The sequence below is a fragment of the Mytilus californianus genome, unplaced genomic scaffold (assembly GCF_021869535.1).
Source record: "Mytilus californianus isolate M0D057914Y unplaced genomic scaffold, xbMytCali1.0.p SCAF_13, whole genome shotgun sequence".
Classification (NCBI taxonomy): domain Eukaryota; kingdom Metazoa; phylum Mollusca; class Bivalvia; order Mytilida; family Mytilidae; genus Mytilus; species Mytilus californianus.
The window spans coordinates 15,780,583-15,795,143 of NW_026262615.1; positions in this window are offsets into that span (position 1 = coordinate 15,780,583).

A 14,561-nucleotide genomic window follows, 5' to 3' on the forward strand; every position below is an offset into this window, starting at 1 on the left:
ATCATTGGTTTCTTGTGAAAATGTGTTTTGCGTAAGAAAAATTTCCTCACCGTCCGAACGTGACATAATCCAAACTTGGACACTAGATACTATGGACTTTCTTGTTAAAATCAACCCAATTTAAAGCAACTGTTGTAAAGAGAACTCACTAGTGAGTTTATAACTACTCGCATAGTTAAGTAAATTCTTTTAAATTTTAAAAGGTTCAGTGAAGGGAATGGTCAAGTGATCAATAATTTATATATTTTATTGTAATACAAAAATTGCAAATATTGTAGTGTGTTTGTTATTTTTTAAGTGTGTTTTAAGTGATAGAATGTCCAAATAACTGTCCATTCCTGGGAAATAATGGGCGTCGGACCTTCGGGCCTCTGCTCCATTATTTCCCAGGAATGGACAGTTATTTGGACTTTCTCTATAACGTAAAAAAGCAAGTCTCCGTTTCAATGTTGTCATTCTATTCATTTTTTTACCTTATTTAATTTATTAACCTTCAAATTCAAATTTCATTAATGGACACATGTCCTAATTAATTCTTATAGATGGTCAGGTGTAACGTAAAATAAATATTGAACTATAACATAAAAATGCAAACCACATCGTATCTCAGCAGATAATGAATTGATCTAAACAATAGTAAACTGAGCAGAATTCACAGTAGATTCAGACTTAAACAGAAAATGAACAAATATATAATATAAAATATGAAAACAACACGTTATTAATTTCATGCGTCCAAAGCGCTTTTCTGGATTTACCTTCATCAGGAACGTTCAAAGCCGAATATTTGAAAGCCGAGGATGTATAAGAACCGAAACAGTTGCAGAGCTATATGACCAAAAAGTATATAAAAATAAAATGATACCAGTTGATTAAAAAGTAAAGGAGTAGGCCCGGTAAGACCCTTTTTTGGCCCCAAAATATAGCTTTTTTTTTTTAAATTTGTTGAAATGTAAACTTTTAGCTATTTATTGGAAAGTAGAATACTTTTGTTCCATAAATATGGGCTGTTTTTTACAATACAGTGCACATTTATGCTAATTTTAAGACTGTTTGTGTCTGAAATGGAAGTGGCCGCATTTGTGTTCAGTCTTAATATTCAAATATATGTTGTATTTGATGGTTATACATAACATATATAAAGGTTGAGACTGAACACGAATGCTGCCACTTACATTTTAGACAAAACCATCTAAAAAGTTACGTTTAATGGCATATTTGATAGATTTTTCATATTTAAGCTTGAATTTGAGCGTCTTTAATGACCAAATCATTTCAAATTCTATTACATAAACTAATTGAATCGACTGAAATAAACACTTAAGTGTTTGAAAAATATCAAAAATCTTTCATCAGATGTACTTCGAATTTTAGGCCAAAACTAGCCGTTACCGGACCTTCTACTTTCATCACTTTGTCATTCATCTTCAATTACAAGTCATTAAAGAAAGAATTACAAGGCTCGTGTGCTTTTAATCAATTCTTTTGATTTATTTGGATTTAAATATTTTTTTCTTCAAATTTATGTGTACGCCCGGGCGTTTTTGACGTAAACGTAGCTACGCGCATGTTGACACATTCCCCATTTCCATTCTCAATTTTATTATATAGGTCTTTTTTTTTTTTAATTTACTCGAACTTCATACAATTAAAACAAAATATCTGCATTTTATCTGTTCGTGGCCTTTTTCATTTAAATCATCTTGAATTTGTGCATATACATGTAGATGCAGATATCACATTCTGTTTGAGTTACATAATCGAAAATGTTGAATTCAATTAGCATTTTAATGTCTATGAAACCACAAGTTCTTACTTAATGGCCCAAGTTTACAAATCAAGTCAAATGTCATTGGTCTTTACTTGTTGGAAACATGTACTGGATTCATTGTTAGCTAAATTATCAATGTCAGGTTATTGCATATTCTTTAGAGCTGTCTAACTAATGAATTGAAAAAGGGGGGATGGATATACATACTTCACATTTGGCTATATTTTTAACATATCTAACAAATATGTGAGAAAAATTAGGTTAAAAATACGAAATATCTCTCATTCTGTAAATAGTTGCTGGTATTGTGGGATTATTAAGGTATTCAGGTGTTTCAAGCACCCCCCTTTTTGTAATATTATTCACCACAAAAAAAATTATTATTAAAACAAAGAACCAATAACCCGGTAAATAGAATAATTAACATTGACTTAATTTTGTGTGATAAGCGCTTTTTAGCAACTTTATGAGTGTGTATTATATAATGTTACAGTGTACATTTGTAACAAACCTATCAAACACACCCGTAAAAATAACATTATCTCCCCTGAAAATGCTTAACAACAAAGCCCAAAAAAACTGCTACCTTTTTTTGCCCTATATCACAAAATGATGAAAACACATTAGATAGATAGGGGATACTGTGGTTGTGTATATGTTTGAATGTGTAGGTGGCACACCAAGAACGATTGTCTCTAGATTTTTAAAAAAATTTCTATCATCGGTTTCCGGGTCATCGTAGCAACACATTTCTTTCCCTTCCAGCTATTCCTGATTATGAATTAATCTACAACATACATTTATCATACAGCAACAACTATTATATACCTATATGGAGTTATTTTCTTTCAGAACGATAGGTCATTCTTTCGAAGAATCAACCCGGACGATACCATATTTCAATGAAATATGCTCCAAGGCATAAAATAATGACCTGTGTGAGGTCATTGTTTTCCTTGTGAAAAATGCTAACATTAACTTACTTCAAAATTATATTCGTCTGATTGTTTCTGTTGCCGATTTGGGAATTTATTTTTTAAAGTTCAATCTATGATAGGTGTAAAAAAAAATCGTCATTGCTCGAATTTTAATTTTAGAAACAAATAATGTGAAGTTTTGTTAATTTATCGCTACAATACAGATACATTATCATATATGCGAGATGAATTTTAATGTAAAACTTTCATAACACTTTAAAGTAAAGCCAGATTTAACATATTCGTGTGTAAGATTTTGAAAATCTTGTTGATTCACACTGAATAGGTTGATTGATTGATGGTTACTTAACGTCCAGTGGCAAATATTTCATGCATGTTCAGGACGATACACACTGAATAGGAAATCATACTGTAACCTACATGTATTGATATTCGTTTTCGTGTAACATGTACATTTTTCATACACCGTTATCAGATGGTAACAATTCATTTGTGTCTTACTTCATGCAGTTACAGTAGTTTTTTTATTGTGTATGGATAATAATTTCTAAGGTTTTTTAGATATAAGATGATGTGGTGTGAGTGCCAATGAGACAACTTTCCATCCAAGTCAAAATTTATAAAAGTAAACCATTATAGGTCACAGTACGGTCTTCAACACGGAGCCTTGGCTCACACCGAACAGTAAGCTATAAAGGGCCCCAAAAAAATTACTAGTGTAAAACCATTCAAACGAGAAAACCAACGGTCTAATCTATATAAAAAACGAGAAACGAGAAACACTTATGAACCACATCAACAAACGACAACTACTGAACATCAGATTCCTGACTTAGGACAGGTGCAAACAAATGCAGCGGGTTTAAACGTTTTAATGGTACCAAACCTTCATCCTTTTTCTGAAACAATAGTGTTACATCACAACATAGAAAGACACACTATAAAATATCAACTGAAATAGCTTAACTCAATCAAAGGACATATTAACACCATTGAACATACACTGAACAAATAAATTTGACCTATGACACAATGTAAATACAAAATAAATAAACTAAGGGAAGAATAATAAAAGTAACATGTTATATCGGTAAGAAATGTTAAACAATTAAAGAAAAACAATATGCTCGAACAAAAATACCATCCATTTGCAATAACTTTAAACACAGGTAAATGATTTATATTTAGATTAATTAGTGAGTTTTATTTCACATTCTAAATGAGCCGTAGGGCGTATTAAAACCTGAACGCATTAGAAAGGAATATCCCACTTTAGTGTGGTCGGTAAAATAGGATGCTAAATTTTGCAAATCTTTATAAAAACAATATTTTTTGACGGTATATAAGTCAGATTGTGCATATTTTAAGGTTTTTCTTGTCGTAGAACACACCTCGGGGTGTTCTACGACAAGAAAAACCTTAAAATATGCATTATCTATAACTTAAACCACTCACCTATACCAATGGGCATCGTTTAGGTTTTAACTGATTCCGTTAATCGTACCTGTCCTGACGACGTCCATCGTTGTCGCGTCTACCATTGGAGGCGGAGAAATGACATGATTTGACAGGAGAGCGAAATAAACAAGGGACGCAACTTTATCGCATCCCGGACTGGTACATTTAACGGTTTTGAAAATTTTGAAAATTACTATTATGGGAATAAAAGTAATACTTATTATCATTTATCAAAATCAATTACCTGCAGAATTATTCTACACTGTTTCTTCTCATTCAGGAAGCTTTGTGGATGGTCACATAGTTCCTGATGCTAATATGGGTCCAACCGACAGCTCCTGGAAGAATTTGAAGGCTTTAAATTTTCCTTAAATTTCTGCATGTTTAACTGAAATTGTTTACTATAAATCAGTTACACATTTAGTAGCAAGACCTCCCTCCTCTTTATTTTGGGTTTGGGACCGGGAAGTGAAACCTGGCAGATTTAAAGTCAGTTATCAGCTGTAACGATAAAGAAACTGGTAAATATGTGTTTAAAATATGAAAGAAAAAAATTATTAGCATTTTGTCCACTTTAAAAATGTTTTATCCATGATGCTTATAAAGAAAACAGGTTTGCATTATTTTTACACCGTCCCCTTGAAATTCAAAAGTGATTGTTTTCTCCAAATAGATTTCATTTGAACAGTTATAATAGTTGCAGTATGAAGAGATCATTCATTCAACCTGTTTTTAATGTTTATCCAATTAAATTTTACATTTTATGACTATGTATAAATATGCTTTATGTATGCTTCCGCCGTCTTCAATAATTAAATATTTTATTGTAGGAAAGCAGAGAAAAACATGTATTGTTCAAATCTCATGCCTGAAAAACATTTGTCTGACCTGTCACACCAACACATTCATTGGTCTGCAATTTGTATAAAAACAGCATATTCTAACAGTACGATGGATTGAAGACCTTGTGTCTCCAAAACGATCACTCATGGATCTGTATGTTTTCTGATGTAGCAGTGTACCTATAATAAATATTATTTTTTGAAACAGTTTTGTGATTATAAATGAAGATATAGCAGTAGAGTACAATAATACATGATACGCCAAAAAAAAAAAACAACACATAACTGTAAAATATACGGGTATACACCACATGTTCTCCAAGATAAAGTATCAGTTTTTGTCATTAGTTAATTATTTGGAGCATAGTTCCTCTACGGTAAAACGATTCATACGGTAATGGAACCTAAATTCATCAATGCTGTGCATTGAAATAACGGTTTCATAATAATTTGTATGCGATTAATATGATTAATATTTTGTCTCAATGATGTCAAATAGTGTTCATTATGTAAAGAATCCTCAAATTCTATAAAATAATAAAAAAAAATGTAGATGTGTCTAAAAGAAACTTCTAAAAAAAGATAACTACAAGAAATAGGGGGTACACTGGTACCATCTATGAATGTATCGTTGTTTCCTGAACCTGATAATGGAAAACACGCCAGGAAAATAAAATCTTACCAGTTTGAGTGTGATAATCGAATGTTTCCCTTTATTATTCTTTCAAATATTGACTTTTAATTTAATCATCGTGCGATATTGACTCCTGAAGAAATATTTGATTCATATTTCAGCGTTTCGATTTCCAACATGACGATATAGAAGTGATTATGCACACTGTTTGGTTGTTTAGACGCGCCAACGATAACGTCACAGTACCCAAATTGCACCTATTCAACAAAAGTTGCTGCCGCAATCTTATAAGATTTCTTTGAGACTTAACAATTTGTATTTTTATGATTTGACATTATACACGTCTTTCAACATAGGTAAATATATCTAAATATACACCAAGGGTTCACAGTATATATCAACAGATGAAGCAACCACTGGAAAAAGTCAAATCTACGGAAACGTCGACATGCGACGATCGCAAAAAGTCATTATTTTTTTTAAATGAGCAAATTAAGAAATAAAACAAAACATCTGTTATTCGATTTTTAAGGATGTTAATTTAAGCATCGATGCAATTTGGGTACTCCTCATTACAGAACCATGCATCGTTTGGAGGTTGGTTCAAACTCATTTTTCTATTATTCAATATGGATTCAAAATTAAATTGGTGTAACTATCTAGTTAATAAGGATAATGATCCAGACAAAAGTTTCCATTCTGTGTATATTCTGTAGACGTATCCTTATTAACTATAACATGGGACAAAGTTGCGTTAAATAAAATATCGTACACAGCTATATTATTATTGAATATAATAATTTTGTGGTAAGGAATACTTCAATATATTTGAATTAAAAAATACCGTTGATGGAAGCAAAGTAATGGCAGACACACTTGTATTTTTCTTTCTTCAAATGGATATATTCCTGTTTTTTCAAAGGAAGTTTTTAAGTTATGTGGCGACAAAGCCTTCACATATGTATATGTAGCAAGTTTACCAATATTGTACCTACTGACAGGTTCTCTATCTTTACTTAAATATTTATGACAGGAATTGTTTAACATTCTGCTGATGGGCCCAAAGCACCCAACATCTAATGGTTGTAGAATGTGACTGCAGTGGGCTGGCAAACTAAAATTACAATGTTGTGAGCCTTTGTCCATTCAATTACACTTACAGCTACATGTGAGTTATGGTCATCATAGAACAGTAGAACAGGCTGGTCATCTGTTAATCCTTAAGCATATTTTATCAAATGTTAAAGATATTAAAAAAAAATTCAGTGATTGACCAGCCTGTTCTACTTACACTGCCTAATGTACTTAGACTATTATTCATTCTACCACCTGCAAATATAAGATATGGAGGTGTATTTGTGCCGAATGCATTTCCTGTATCTATAATTGTAACCGTTGGTGATCTCTCTGAAGTAATACCAGTAGGTTTATAATCTTTTGCACCAACAACATTTGTTGGCTTAAGTTGAAAATTTACCCTTTCTCATCAGTATTGTATATGCAATGAGGTTTATCATTGTTTCTAGTTCCCGAAAATAGTTATTTATATTTTCTTGTGATTTAGCGCGTGATATTGGTCAACCCCTGGCTTTAATGGTTTGAAGTTTCGGCCATCTAGACATGAATGAGTAGAACCAATTCAGTGTAAATGGTTTGGTTTTCTCTCTCAGCTCCATGTACACGGCGTAGCCTGTGGCCAAGTCAGACCTAGTGTATCTGCAATAAAAATAGAAATAAGAAAAACAAATATGAAAAAAAAAATACCGGATATGAAAAAAGTATGTACATATATTACAAATTGTTTAAATAAATATGAAATTGATTTTAATAAAAAAATATATTTTTTTCAATTAAAAGCAAGCAATAATCGAAGTTCCTTAAATTAGTTTAATCAAAAATACCTCCCTATTTTAAATATCAGTCTACCTATCATTTCTTATACCTATACCAAACCAATTGCAACTAAAATTTTCAATTACAAACGTGTTGCAGGATCTCAATATTGACGACTGCAAGTCGAAACCTTCTGATTGCACCTGTGCTAGTTCCCCATTCATATATAATCCGGCTGGTCCCGTTTTTACCGGTGACCTAAACTTTGTCAAAGCCGATATCAAAAGGAAGTGAACGCTGAACTGTTTTGGTAACAATTACCGGAGATAACAAAAAGTAGCAGAGCAGAATTGCAGAGAGGTTAAAGAAATAACAAAACGACATATAACTGTAATTTTTGACAAAGAATTAAGACATGTGTAAAGACGAGGTCAGTCTCAAAATTGGACACAGAAAATGCTTGACCAAACTAAAATTTATAAAGGCAATAAAGAAAATCGTGAACAAGACCCTTGAAAAAATTATGTCATTCATGAGACTATTCGACATTCTGTTTTTCCCGTAAGACGAAAGAGCATTCAAATTTTATTTGAAAATGAAATTAACTGTTCGAGCTGTTAAGCCCAAGTGGAACTTCCATAGACAACAAGGACAAGGAAACCTATTCCTATAACTTACCCTAAAAGTCCTAACAGTCGATGATAGATTAACTTAAAAACAATGCCTTCTTACAAAAGATGTACATTTGTAATTACGTAAAAACTATGCAACATTGTGGACTGTAATTCCAGATTTCCCTTTGAGTGTGCCACCAAAAGCATGATGGCAAAGGAAATCGCTGAAGTTATTTATCTTTATAGTGTTCCACGTATCTTGCAATCAGATAACGGGAAGGAATTTACAAATAAGGACCTAGGAGTCGTTGAGGAGTTCCAAACAAATTCACGGCAGACCATACCATCATAAAAAGCCTTTTTACAGTACGATGACCACCTATTTTCGTGAAAAAATGTGCACCGTGAAGGACTGGGTTGAAAAACTTGCTCATTTTTATTACACATACAACAATGGAGTAAATACATTGACAAAGCCATTAACACCTTATCAAATGTATTTTAAGAGACTTATATTTGCTACACCAGAGGAGAAAAGTTAGGCGTGTGTAGTTAAGGTAGATCATAGGTATATATTTCCTGAGATAGAATTTTCTTATACTTTGCGACAATGAAGATTTAACTATGTTTTTTTCAAAAATATAATAAAAAATATGGGTCACCGTGCTATTTTCTAAGCTACGAGTCGTTGAAAATTGCCTAAATTTGGTTAGATTGTTCATGAAAAAACACATTTGTGCGCATAAAAAAAAATCTATGAGATAGAATTTTGAAATAAATTGTGAGAAGATAGGTTTTATAATATGTTTTAAGAAAATAAAAAGAAAAAATGGTGTCACCGAACTTGTTTTCTTGCTACAAGTAAAAATTAAAAATTTCCCTATCAGTCCAGTATATATTTTTTACTAAAAGAGTTATCTTCCCTGAAATGGCTTATTTCAAAAAAATGATTCAAAAAACACAAAATTTGATATTTGTTTAAATATTTTGACTTATACAATAAATCACCAATTTTTATTTACGTAAATAAACAGCCTAACCAATAAATTGTAAATCTGTCTCCAAATTTGCAGATTTAGGCAAATAACTAGACCGATTTTGTACTAGGATTGTACAATCCAAGATGGCGGTATACCATGAATCTACCTTAAGTGGTTGACGTTCGTCCATGTCTGTCATGTTTGTTTTTCGTAAATCATTTTTTTAAAAATTAGGCCGTTAGTTTTCTCAATTGAATTATCTCACATTTTTCAAGTCGGGGACCTTTATGGCCGACTGAACGGTATGGGTTTTTCTCACTGCCTTTAATTCCTTATATCCACTTCATAGTTTTATGTATGCAGAAATTTTAAATTGGTTCTAAAATAATTAAGTCAATTTCATAGAAAACAAAAATATATTTCTCTAATACACTTTTTCCCCTAATTAAATCTGATTTTTACTTCCTTTTTTTATGTATGCTATAAGTTTATCTAACATGTTCATTTATAATTTGTATATAGTCCACAATTTTTTTACATATTTGTTGATGCACTAATTATTATGTATTCTAGAAAACATTATCTAGTAATTCCAATAATCCATAATTGTGACTTAAATGCCATTATGGATTTACTGTATTCATGAATTTCAACTGTTTTGTAGTAAAAGTTGCATTCCATCAGTACATCTTGTATAGCATTCACAGATGATAGATGAAGAAAGGCAACAGTAGTACATCGCTTTTTAATAGTCATAAATCGATAAACCAAAACAAAATCCAGGTCGCAAAGCAAAACCGAGGGAAACACATCAACTATAAGAGGAAAACAATGGAACAACAGAAACACTGAACTGCAAAAAAAAAAAAAGCCAACATACATAGAAACGGACTATTTGATAACAACTGCCATATTCCTGACTTGGTACAGGACATTTTAAGAACACATTCTTTGGTTGAACCTGGTTTTATAACTAGCAAAACCTCCCGCTTATATGGCAATGTTAAAAGCACCAAATGACAACATTACGTGACAGGAATACAGTACAAATAAACGCAAGAACACTCAGAACAGAGAAATAAATAAATAAATAATATAATAGTATATTACAACATGTAAACCACATAATAACAACGGACACCTCCCATGAATTTACGACAGTACACCATGACACCACAAACAAATTATATACTGTGAGTCACACGAACGTATCAACGCCACAAAAACTGACGTATTTTTCGCAGTGAAAAAGCATATTTTATTCAAACAACTTTTAATTAAAAATGCCAAAAAAAAAATAATCAAATGCAGCGGTAGTAGAATGAATCTTTGAAATCTAATTTAAATTCACAATGGTATTTTATATAGAAAGTGAAAGTAGTCACGTGACCCGAGCAGCTACTGAAGGTCGTTCATTTCATTTTCAACTCAAAAGTCCAGCTTGTTGCTGGAATCTTTTAGCAAAAACTAAAGTATCAATGAAGTCTGAATGTAAATATTATTAAAAATACTATCCAAAGATGAAACTATACTGACAATAGGTACACATTGATGTAAATCTGATAAAAATAGTGTTGTTTTTACGAATTACTCCGTTGACATCAATCATGTTCATAGATATCAAGATATTCAAGTGTTTGGATAGCAGTATTCTGTTAAGAGAGATATTTCTTGTTTGAAATGGGTTTTTTTTTTAAATCAAGTAAATCCCTCTACAGGAACAAACTGGACTTTTTAATTTTCTTAATCGTGTTATATTTTGTATCGTTTCAGATCAATTATCAAACGTTTTGAAGACGTTTTTTTGTAAACACCTTGAACAATTGCGGACGAATCCAAGTTCCGGAAAAGTGTGAATGCCGCGAAAACTTACTTCGATGGACTGTTTTGCGCCTTTAATGCAATGTGATATTTGTATTTATTTATATCGCTCATATATTATTTTATTTATTATATGTATGTAGCTTTTGGTACTGCCAGAATTAAGAAAAAAAAATTTTTTTTCAGTCAAGCCCAAGTACGCCTTTAGGTTGCACTTTGTAAATACAGCTGTTTCTCAAACCACGCCTCTTTTGGGGAGATATTTAATATTCATAGGTATGTTAATTTGTTAACGTACTGGTTCCCATTGATGATCTCTGTGTTTCATCTCATAGAGACATCACTTGGGAATGTAACCAGTATAGATAAACATGGTAGCGGCTAAATTTTAATTCTTAGGAGGTCCAAAAATGGAGGTAAGGGTAGTATAGAATTTTAGTATAAGTTTAAACTCTTAGAAGTTCAGGGCATATAAATGTTGAAAATATGCCGCACAGCCCTATATTTTTGACCTTTGAATAAAATAGTAGTGCATATAAACTTTCCGTTCTGGGATATTATTTTTCACAAAACTTCATAGTAAAAGTGTCACAGTTTTAGCCGCAAAGGGAGTTCCTATGGGAAATTGCATTGTCTGTATTTACAGAATTGCAACCTATATAGGGTTAAAAAATAGAACATACAGAATTTCACAAAATCTGGTTTATCTCAGAGATTTTAAAGAATTTAACTCAAATATGAAGTTTTATAAATATTTCATGAAGATTGAGAAAATCCTGGGCCTTAACTATGATGACTCAGCATAAATTCACAGTTTACAGTATGCATGGTTTACTTAAAGCCCTGAATTCAAAATAAATTCATAATATATGCCTATTTGTAATTTAAATTGTTTAGAAGTGCTTATATTTACTCTTCGCAGTAATTGCAACTCATTGATCCTTCCTAAATATTTCTGGTGGGGTGTTTTTGTCCTGTCGATAACCCAAAAGTAAGCCGTAACGCCTAAATGTGCTTTTTTGTGACTGCGGCATAAAAAAGTACAAGCTAGAATTACAAAAAGACCTCAGTAAAACTTATAATAGTGTGTTCTATCCTAAATATGTAGTAAATATTTCACATTGCTAGAAACAGGGAAAAAAATTAGGAAATGTGAGGCCCCAGGGGCAAAAAACAGGAAAATGCCTACCCCTGAGTCATAAAACAGATAATTTAACTTGTAAATGCTATGACTTTTTTATTTTAAAGGTCTTTTATAAAGTAAACAATAACTGTGCTAGGAAGTTATGCAAAAATCAGATGTAAGCAGTCATTTCAATCAAACTTTTAGTGAATTTATGCACCAGACTGATATCTTCATAAATACAACTTTTGCAAATATGCCTTTGTTTAAACACTTCTAGGACATATATTAACTAACTTATGTTAGATATATGGTTAGGGATGATACTGTTGTGACAAGAATTCTAAACTGACCATTTGAGGCAGAAATTGTGAACTTTCATTGACAAATATGCATACAGTAAGATGTGGACTGGAGACACAGGCAGGATTGGATACTTTGTATAATCTTGAATGTTGGAATGCTTAACTACTAAACAAAACATTTATAGTATTCTAAAATGCTTTCAATTTGTTATCAGAATAGTTTCAAACAGGTTTTAGACAGTTCATGTCAGAAAACATGCACATAGGGTAAGCTGGCAATAATTAGAGTCTTGTTTTCAAAATCTTTAAAAAATTGAAACAGGGGTAGGGGTATAAAATGTACTGTAAAAGGAGACTTAGAGTATATGCAGTGATTTCTTTAAGGCTATAATTCTGATAAATAAGTATTGTTGTGAGAAAAAGTGTTTTTAGAGAGTTTTCTATTTGAATAAATGTTTGTATAGGTTGCACTTTGTAAATACAGCTGTTTCTCAAACCACGCCTCTTTTGGGGAGATATTTAATATTCATAGGTATGTTAATTTGTTAACGTACTGGTTCCCATTGATGATCTCTGTGTTTCATCTCATAGAGACATCACTTGGGAATGTAACCAGTATAGATAAACATGGTAGCGGCTAAATTTTAATTCTTAGGAGGTCCAAAAATGGAGGTAAGGGTAGTATAGAATTTTAGTATAAGTTTAAACTCTTAGAAGTTCAGGGCATATAAATGTTGAAAATATGCCGCACAGCCCTATATTTTTGACCTTTGAATAAAATAGTAGTGCATATAAACTTTCCGTTCTGGGATATTATTTTTCACAAAACTTCATAGTAAAAGTGTCACAGTTTTAGCCGCAAAGGGAGTTCCTATGGGAAATTGCATTGTCTGTATTTACAGAATTGCAACCTATATAGGGTTAAAAAATAGAACATACAGAATTTCACAAAATCTGGTTTATCTCAGAGATTTTAAAGAATTTAACTCAAATATGAAGTTTTATAAATATTTCATGAAGATTGAGAAAATCCTGGGCCTTAACTATGATGACTCAGCATAAATTCACAGTTTACAGTATGCATGGTTTACTTAAAGCCCTGAATTCAAAATAAATTCATAATATATGCCTATTTGTAATTTAAATTGTTTAGAAGTGCTTATATTTACTCTTCGCAGTAATTGCAACTCATTGATCCTTCCTAAATATTTCTGGTGGGGTGTTTTTGTCCTGTCGATAACCCAAAAGTAAGCCGTAACGCCTAAATGTGCTTTTTTGTGACTGCGGCATAAAAAAGTACAAGCTAGAATTACAAAAAGACCTCAGTAAAACTTATAATAGTGTGTTCTATCCTAAATATGTAGTAAATATTTCACATTGCTAGAAACAGGGAAAAAAATTAGGAAATGTGAGGCCCCAGGGGCAAAAAACAGGAAAATGCCTACCCCTGAGTCATAAAACAGATAATTTAACTTGTAAATGCTATGACTTTTTTATTTTAAAGGTCTTTTATAAAGTAAACAATAACTGTGCTAGGAAGTTATGCAAAAATCAGATGTAAGCAGTCATTTCAATCAAACTTTTAGTGAATTTATGCACCAGACTGATATCTTCATAAATACAACTTTTGCAAATATGCCTTTGTTTAAACACTTCTAGGACATATATTAACTAACTTATGTTAGATATATGGTTAGGGATGATACTGTTGTGACAAGAATTCTAAACTGACCATTTGAGGCAGAAATTGTGAACTTTCATTGACAAATATGCATACAGTAAGATGTGGACTGGAGACACAGGCAGGATTGGATACTTTGTATAATCTTGAATGTTGGAATGCTTAACTACTAAACAAAACATTTATAGTATTCTAAAATGCTTTCAATTTGTTATCAGAATAGTTTCAAACAGGTTTTAGACAGTTCATGTCAGAAAACATGCACATAGGGTAAGCTGGCAATAATTAGAGTCTTGTTTTCAAAATCTTTAAAAAATTGAAACAGGGGTAGGGGTATAAAATGTACTGTAAAAGGAGACTTAGAGTATATGCAGTGATTTCTTTAAGGCTATAATTCTGATAAATAAGTATTGTTGTGAGAAAAAGTGTTTTTAGAGAGTTTTCTATTTGAATAAATGTTTGTATAGGTTGCACTTTGTAAATACAGCTGTTTCTCAAACCACGCCTCTTTTGGGGAGATATTTAATATTCATAGGTATGTTAATTTGTTAACGTACTGGT